The sequence below is a fragment of the Mauremys mutica genome, unplaced genomic scaffold (genome assembly GCF_020497125.1).
Source record: "Mauremys mutica isolate MM-2020 ecotype Southern unplaced genomic scaffold, ASM2049712v1 Super-Scaffold_100350, whole genome shotgun sequence".
Lineage (NCBI taxonomy): Eukaryota > Metazoa > Chordata > Testudines > Geoemydidae > Mauremys > Mauremys mutica.
In genome coordinates this window covers 255,111-263,667 of record NW_025423321.1, presented here as the reverse complement: position 1 = coordinate 263,667, position 8,557 = coordinate 255,111, and the positions used below count along the sequence as shown (strand labels likewise).

At 43.0% G+C, this 8,557-nt stretch overlaps 1 pseudogene; it reads left to right on the top strand.

Moving 5' to 3' along the window:
- The first annotated feature begins 682 nt into the window (after positions 1-682).
- LOC123361027 lies at positions 683-892 on the top strand (annotated as a pseudogene).
- The last annotated feature ends 7,665 nt before the right edge of the window (positions 893-8,557 follow it).

Sequence of the window (8,557 nt, the reverse complement as noted above, 5' to 3'; positions counted from 1 at the left end):
TTTAGGCTGACATGTAGCATCCTTGCATTAGGAGATGGCTAATTAATAAGACCATAAACTTTGGCAATCAAATGGAATCTGAAGTCCATAGAAGACCCCGAAAGGCCCTTGGGGAGTGAAGTGCAATTTGAGGAAGACTTCCCTGCACAGCTTCTCTCTCAATTCTCTTTTTCCTGTTTTGAGCACAAAAGTCGGGAATCAGCTCAGGGTAGGGTTATACCATATGTGTGCAGTGGTTAGACAAGAAACTGGACTGGTATGGAGCAAAACTATCTTATGTGTGCCTGATGACTGTACGTTTGAGAAGGAGCAGAAAAGAGCATTGGGGCTGTGGTATAGCGCTTGCATAGGCTTTCTTTGGCCTGTTTTGCTGTAAGAGTTAAAACAGTGAGAGATTGTTAGTCACATGTCAGTGGGTGGGTTTATGCAAATTAGGCATGCACAGGGAAACCAGCAAGAGGAAGGAGGCTGAAAGATTCCTCTGTCTTTGAACAGAATTGTGTGTTAAGGGCTCTTGCTTTGAATTCTTCCAGTGGAGTCATTTCGGGAAAGTGATCATCACTTCGAGTTACCTAGTTATCAAAGACTCGTGAATGGTGTTTGGTGCGTGTCTGGGAGCTCCTCGTGCTGAAGTAGAAAGCAGTGGGGGAAGAGTGGATGCCTAACATCCGATTCTCCCAGCCTTGCTTCTCCGCTCCTTGGCATCAAAAAGCATAGTATCTGTTTCTGGCTAAGAAGAGAAACATTATCTAAAGTTGTATCTGATAGGTCCTTTATTTGAGGACTGTATATTAAATTGATTTTTGAAACAAGGGGATGGAATAAGAGCTTGCTCTATCCACCCCATGCATTGACCTGGTATTGCAGTGTTTCCAGGACCAGTGCCTCTCCTTCTGGGGAGAATTGTTTGGTTAAAAAGGTAGAAAAAGTTTCACTCTAAAAATGCTGACTTGAGAAGATTTTTCTGAAAGTAGCTGAAAAATCAGGTATTTTTAGCACTTTGGTTTTTTTATGACAACATATTGTTAAAAAATTTTGGGGGTGTTTTCTGAGTTTACACATGTGAGTTTGTCTTGCTGGAGGATTGTTTTAAAAGCTGGGTTTCTTCTGTTTGTTATGACTCTTTTCAACAATATGAGGGATGAATGCTTTTTGGACTGAGGGTCTGTTTGGGAGATGGTTGGTTGGGGGGGTTTGTGTGTGGGGGGACACACACACACAGATTGGTAATATTTGAGGTCACATGTATATCAATAACTGCATGAGTTACACAGACTTCTCCCCACCCAGCCTACGTTCCATGTATCTTGACTGAGCCTGTCCTGCATGGGACAGAAACATTCAAATCTAGGGCTGTCAATTAATCACAGTTAATTTACGCAATTAACTTTAGAAAAATCATAATTAATCTCAGTTTTAATCACACTGTTAATAGAATACCAATTGAAATTTATTATATTTTGTTTTTCTACATATTCAAATATATTTATTTCAATTACAACGTAGAATACGAAGTGTACAGTGCTCACTATATATAGTTTTATTGCAAATATTTACACTGTAAAATATAAAGTACTGTAGTGCAATCTCTTTATCATTAAAGTGCAACTTGCATATGTAGATTTTGTTGTTGTTGCAGAAGTGCACTCAAAAAGAAGACAATGTAAAACTTTAGAGTCCAGTCAGTCCTACTTCTTGTTCAGCCAATCGCTAAGACAAACAAGTTTGTTTACATTTACTGGAGATAATGCTGCCCGTGTCTTATATACGTCACCTAAAAGTGAGAACAGGCTCTCTCATGGCACTTTTGTAGCCAGCGTTGCAAGGTATTAACGTGTCAGATATGCTAACATCCATATGCCTTCATACTTCAACCACCATTCCAGAGGACATGCTTCCATGCTGATAACGCTTGTTAAAAAAATAATGCATTAATTTGTGACTGAAGACCTTGATGAAGAACTGTATGTCTCCTGCTCCATGGTTTTATCTGCATTCTGCCGTATATTTCGTTTTATGGCAGTCTTGGGTGATGACCCAGCACATGTTGTTCACTTTAAGAACACTTTCACTGCAAATTTGACAAAATGCAAAGAAGGTATAATGTGAGATTTCTAGAGGTAGCTACAGCGCTCAACCCAAAGTTTAAGAATCTGAAGCGCCTTCCAAAATCCAAGAGGGACGAGGTGTGAAACATGTTGTCAGAAGTCCTTAAAGAGCAACATGCTGATGCAGACACTACAGAACCTGAACCACTAGACAGGAAAATCAATCTTCGGTGGGTGGTGTCAAAGTTAGACTCAGGACTCACAGTTTGTCAGACCACTCTGTTTTATTAGCACAGCGCTCTGCTAATGACACCCAGATAATGTGAGCACCATCCAAGACACAAACTATCTTATTTATACAGATAAAAGGGTGAGAACTTAACAAGATAACAAAGGAAGCAGAATCAGATAAGTTTACCTGGGCTAGGCATGCATATCTTATTTCCTTACTAACTATCACCCATCTTCTGTTAATGTTTTGCCATTAGCACCATTGTTTATGCCTAATGTTTCTTTTCCTGGCACCTGTATTTCAACATTTCTTATTTCTGCTTAAAGGTACATAAAACATTTATTTAATCCATTCTTATTTTTACAATATAATTCATTCTACTTTCACAATCCCTCCTTTTGGTCAAGCTCACGCCATGACCAAAATTTTACTGGGTTCCACATATTAACCGTTCTTTATCTTTGTTCATCAGCAATATTCAAAATTATCATATTAGCACTCTGTTCTGGGGCAGTCACCTGAGTGGCATGCCTTACGCAATTTTGGGTACAACAGGAGACTAACTGAAAACATACAAAAAATATTAGGATTCCAAACAGGATAGTCAGGGCTCCCTGAAACAACCAGTTTCCTATGCCAGAGAAATTGAACAGGTTACTTAGCCACTTCCATAAAGAACTCGGCTCTTCATGGGGAAGATATGCGATTTTGTTCTAAGTGGCTAGCGTGATCTATTACCTCATTGGTATCGTCAGGTATAAACACACAACATTGTTTTCCAATGAGAGCACAGGTCCCTCCTTTGGCCGCCAGCACTATGCACAATGCCTGACGGTTTTGGAGGCCACCTGTCGGATTGCCCCTGTTTCTTTGGCCAGGGCTCTTAAACTTTCTCCAGTTTTATTTGCCATTATTTTAACTACTTCTTTTAACCTCAGGAGCCTTTTTTTTTTTTTTTTGCCTGGTGTATTACTCCCCCAAGTGGGTTAAAGGAACTGCCAATAGTTTCTTCCCAGGTGTCATTACTGTTCCATATTGTGTTAAACGGACAAGGTCCTCCAGTGAGGTCTAGGGAATTGAGTGGGATAGCCAGGACAGGAACATCAGTTTGAGAGTGGGCTGGGATGTGGCTGCAGACCCAGCATTTAGAAATATTAAGGGTCTGAGCTATCCACACTTGCTGCTGGATAAAAGAATTGTCATTGTGGACTCCCCAGACCTTCAGACACCAACAGCCGAGGAACAGGCACCACATGTTGGAGGCAGGGCCCTTCTGGTTCTGACAACCTCAACTGAGGGAACTGTAGTCACAGTTTTATGTCCACCAGGCAGCAGGCGCTAGGCTCACTACTGCTTTTTCTTGGGCCTTGCTTTAGGTAGTCGTCTGCTTCTGGCAACCCTTACGAGAACGTAGATTGTAAGGTATTGCAGGCTGTTCCTCTACGTCATCTTCTGGAATCAAAATTGACTCTGCGTGGTCCTGAGGTGATGATTGGTTCGCTGGGGGTGGTGCATTCTTACACGGCAAAGCATGTATTCATGCTGCGGATGCCAGACAGTTTAACAGCCGTCTGGGTAGTAAGCAGTGCCTGATGATTCTTCCATACTCTAAGTCTTTTTGCTTCTTTCCTTGACTCTGGCTATAACAATGGCCTTCACACCTTATCTTTTCCTGATGCATTCATTCCTCATTCACACAAACAGATTGAGAATACAAACAGTAGTATTTTATATTGAGCAAAAAGGCATTGCAAATTAAACCTTGCTAAGTTTTACAATTAACCAAGACAATTTACATTGAGACCCAGGCCTTCAATGTTTCTCTAATTTACTTAACATAGACACAATAGAGTATCCTGTCTCTTACTACCTAAATCTTAAAACAAAGTTAGAGAGGGCCCAATTTGTAATGCATATGGGAAAACAGAATCTTATAGTCCCAGAGGGTCATTTCTTTCTGCTATTCAAAAAGGATGGCTAGAAGGATGAAATCAAATTATACATTATAAAGTCCAGCTCCTACATATCCCCCTTTTGACACTAAGATTATCAATCGCCAGTGTCACTTCTTATGTAGTAAAATACTGGGAGGTGATTTGGGCCTGTGGCTCTAGCTTTGCATACATTTGTTTTATGCACCAGCATATTTTAAACATTTCAATTAAACACATACAATTTAAAACCAAAAACAATTAGGGGTAGTAACATTAGTATGCCAGTAGTTGTGGGAGACCATCCAGATAATATGAATGGTTCTGTTTCCCACATTGTTTTGTTTGTTTGTTTTTAGGAACTATGTTACCTTTTTACCTTTTTAAACAGATAATTGGTAACTGTTTGCCATTTAATGCCAAGACTGATAGAGAACTCAGCTAAATCAGTGCTTACAGTAAGCTGAGACTTTTTGGTTGTGGCAAATAGTAACTGTGATTATTGGTAAACACAGTACTTACATTACATGTACATTTGTCTACTGGTGGGTTGCTAACACTTTTATCCTTTTAAAACACTTCTTTCCAAGAATTAACACACACATTGCCCGTTATACAATACTTTGGCCTAATTATTAATTGTATCCCACATACAGGATCCTAGTGAGATGCCTTTACTACAGGGCTTTGGAGCAACAGGCATGGATAAGCATACCCACTTTTGAGGAGTCCACTTGGTACAACCTCTAGTGTCCAATAGTTTCCCTTCCTCCCCAGCCCACTGGCTTGAGGTCTGAGGTAGCCAGAAGGATCCCAGGTGCAATCTGTGGAGTGGGCTAACTTTCCATCTCTTTGCTTCCAGAGCCTGTTGGTGTGCAATTTTAACAATTTCTTCACTTAACAAATTTTGTCTTACCGTACTGGAGACATACTGCATCCAGTTATATTGATAGGTATTAAACAATTTTTTTTTCTTTGCTTTAACAGATGTATTAAAACCTTAATATTTTCTGATATTACCCAAAACATCTTATGTTCTAAATATCTGCATTTTAGTACATTCCATAGCTATTGCAGTATGTTGTGTTTTTTTTAACTTATTTGTTTTTGTAATAGGTTGTTCTGTAGCTGGTATTAGCTTTTTCTGATTTCCTGAAAGACAAAAATAACATTTTTCTACCCCTTTCAGGGTGGCATTGATTGTCGCTTAAAAGATTCCTTTCTTTTACAAATACCCTTGCTGATTGCAGGCAAAACAGAGGAATTACACCCATATTTTCCTGTGGGTGTGGTTTTTTTTTTTTTTTTTTTTTTTTTTTAGGCAGGCCAGGTTTTAATGGCTTCTACTTTTTAAGGGTTATGGGGAAATTATTCCACTGTTGAGGTATACCACCTCATGAATTTAATAACTAAAGTTTTTCTTCTTATATAGCAGACCAAGTTTGTAATGTTTTTCCTGCTGTGTTAAGCTTTAAGTTTATTCACAGGTAATAGCTGAGAAGCATCATTACCATATTACCTTAAAGGATTTTTCCAAAAATCATACACACTATACGTTGTTACAGGGGTACTTACTAACATTAAATTTATTTCAATGTTTAATATTAACAATAACATTTAGCATCAAATCTCTTAAAGGGATCTTGTTATACCATGTCTTTTATTTAGGCAATTTCTTTTGTGCTGGCAGTTTTCACCTTCCTTTATCAGTTAGGTAATTTGCATCAACACAGGCTTGGCTTTTGGATTCAAAGCCATCAGCAGAGCTCAGAGACTCTGGGTACGTCTACACTACGGGACTATTCCGAATTTGCATAAACCGGTTTTGTAAAACAGATTTTATAAAATCGAGTGCGCGCGGCCACACTAAACACATTAAATCGGTGGTGTGCATCCATGGTCCGAGGCTAGCGTCGATTTCTGGAGCGTTGCACTGTGGGTAGCTATCCCGTAGCTATCAAATAGTTCCCGCAGCCTCCCCCGACCCTTGGCATTTCCGGGTTGAGATCCCAGTGCCTGATGGGGCAAAAATCATTTTCGCGGGTGGTTCTGGGTACAGCCTCACCCCTCCCTCCCTCCCTGACAGCGGCAGACAACCGTTTCGTGCCTTTTTTGCTTGGTGAACCGTGCAGACGCCATAGCACAGCAAGCATGGACCCTGCTCAGCTCCATACCGCAATCGTGGATGTTTTAAACACCTCGCGCACTCTCGTGCAGTATATGCTGAACCAGGACCTTCGAACCGAGGTGAGTAAGAGGCGGATATGGCAGCGCGGCGATGACAGTGATGAGGATGTGGACACAGAATTATCTCAAACCGCGGGCCCCGGCGCTTTGGAGATCCTGATGGTAATGGGGCAGATTCTATCCATTGAACGCCGATTTTGGGCCCGGGAAACAAGCACTGACTGGTGGGACCGCATTGTGTTGCAGGTGTGGGACGATTCCCAGTGGCTGCGAAACTTTCGCATGCGTAAGGGCACTTTCATGGAACTTTGTGACTTGCTTGCCCCTGCCCTGAAACGCCATAATACCAAGATGAGAGCAGCCCTCACAGTAGAGAAGCGAGTGGCGATAGCCCTGTGGAAGCTTGCAACGCCAGACAGCTACCGGTCAGTCGGGAATCAATTTGGAGTTGGAAAATCTACTGTGGGGGCTGCTGTGATGCAAGTAGCCAAAGCAATCACTAAGCTGCTGCTACGAAAGGTTGTGACTCTGGGAAACGTGCAGGCCATAGTGGATGGCTTTGCTGCAATGGGATTCCCTAACTGTGGGGGGGCGATAGATGGAACCCATATCCCTATCTTGGCACCGCAGCACCAGGGCACCCAGTACGTAAACCGGAAGGGGTACTTTTCAATGGTGCTGCAAGCACTGGTGGATCACAAGGGACGTTTCACAAACATCCACGCGGGATGGCCAGGGAGGGTTCATGACGCTCGCGTATTCAGAAGCACTACTCTGTTTAAACGGCTGCAGCAAGGGACTTACTTCCCAGACCAGAAAATAACAGTTGGGGATGTTGAAATGCCTGTCGTTATCCTGGGGGACCCAGCCTACCCCTTGATGCCATGGCTCATGAAGCCATACACAGGCAGCCTGGACAGTGGTCAGGATCTGTTCAATTACAGGCTGAGCAAGTGCAGAATGGTGGTGGAATGTGCATTTGGCCGTTTAAAGGCGCGCTGGCGCACATTACTGACTCGCTCAGACCTCAGCCAAACCAATGTCCCCTATGTTATTGCTGCTTGCTGTATTCTCCACAATCTCTGTGAGAGTAAGGGGGAGACCTTTATGGCGGGGTGGGAGGCTGAGGCAAATCACCTGGCCGCTGATTACGCGCAGCCAGACACCAGGGAGATTAGAAGAGCACACCAGGAAGCGGTGCGCATCAGAGAAGCTTTGAAAACGAGCTTCATCAATGGCCAGGGTACAGTGTGACTGCTGTGTTTGTTGATGAACACCCAACCCCCTTGATTGACTCAGTCCCTGTAAGCAACTCCCCCTCCCCCTTCGAGTACAGCTTACTTATGCAAATAAAGTCACTCTCATTTAAAAAGCATGAATTCTTTATTGATTCATTATAAAAAGAGGGAGAGAAGTAAGGGTGTGCTTTGGGAGGAGGAAAGGAGGGATGGAGAAGGCCATTAAAAAAAAATTCAGAGTAACGGCATCCTTCTGGTTGGGCTGTCCACGGGGGTGGAGTGGGCGGGTGCACGGAGCCTCCCCCCACGCGTTCTTACACGTCTGGGTGAGGAGGCTAAGGAACATGGTGAGGGGGGAGGGTGGTTATACAGGGGCTGCAGCGGCACTCTGTGATCCTGCTGCCGTTCCTGAAGCTCCACAAGACGCCGGAGCATGTCAGTTTGATCACGCAGCAGCCCCAGAGTTGCATCCCGCCACCGCTGATCTTCCTGCCGCCACCGCTGATTTTCCTGCCGGTCTTCCTGCCGCCACCTCTCATCTCGGTTGTCCCTCCTGTCCTCACGTTCATCCCTCCTGTCCTCACGTTCACTGGCCTCTTTCCTGTAATTTGAAACCACGTCCTTCCACTCATTCAGATGAGCTCTTTCATTGCGTGTAACTTCCATAATATCCGAGAACATCTCATCTCGCGTCTTCTTTTTCCTCCGCCTTATCTGTGCTAGCCTTTGGGATGGAGGAGGGACGCTTGAAAAATTTGCAGCTGCATGAGGGAGATAAATATTTAGAAAGATACATTTTACAGAACAATGGTTATACTCTTTCACAGTGAAAAGCACTATTCACCTTACATAGCACATGTGATTTCCCTACAAGGTCGCATTTTTCATCTTAATAGTGACTGCTTGCATCTCTGGGGTTAC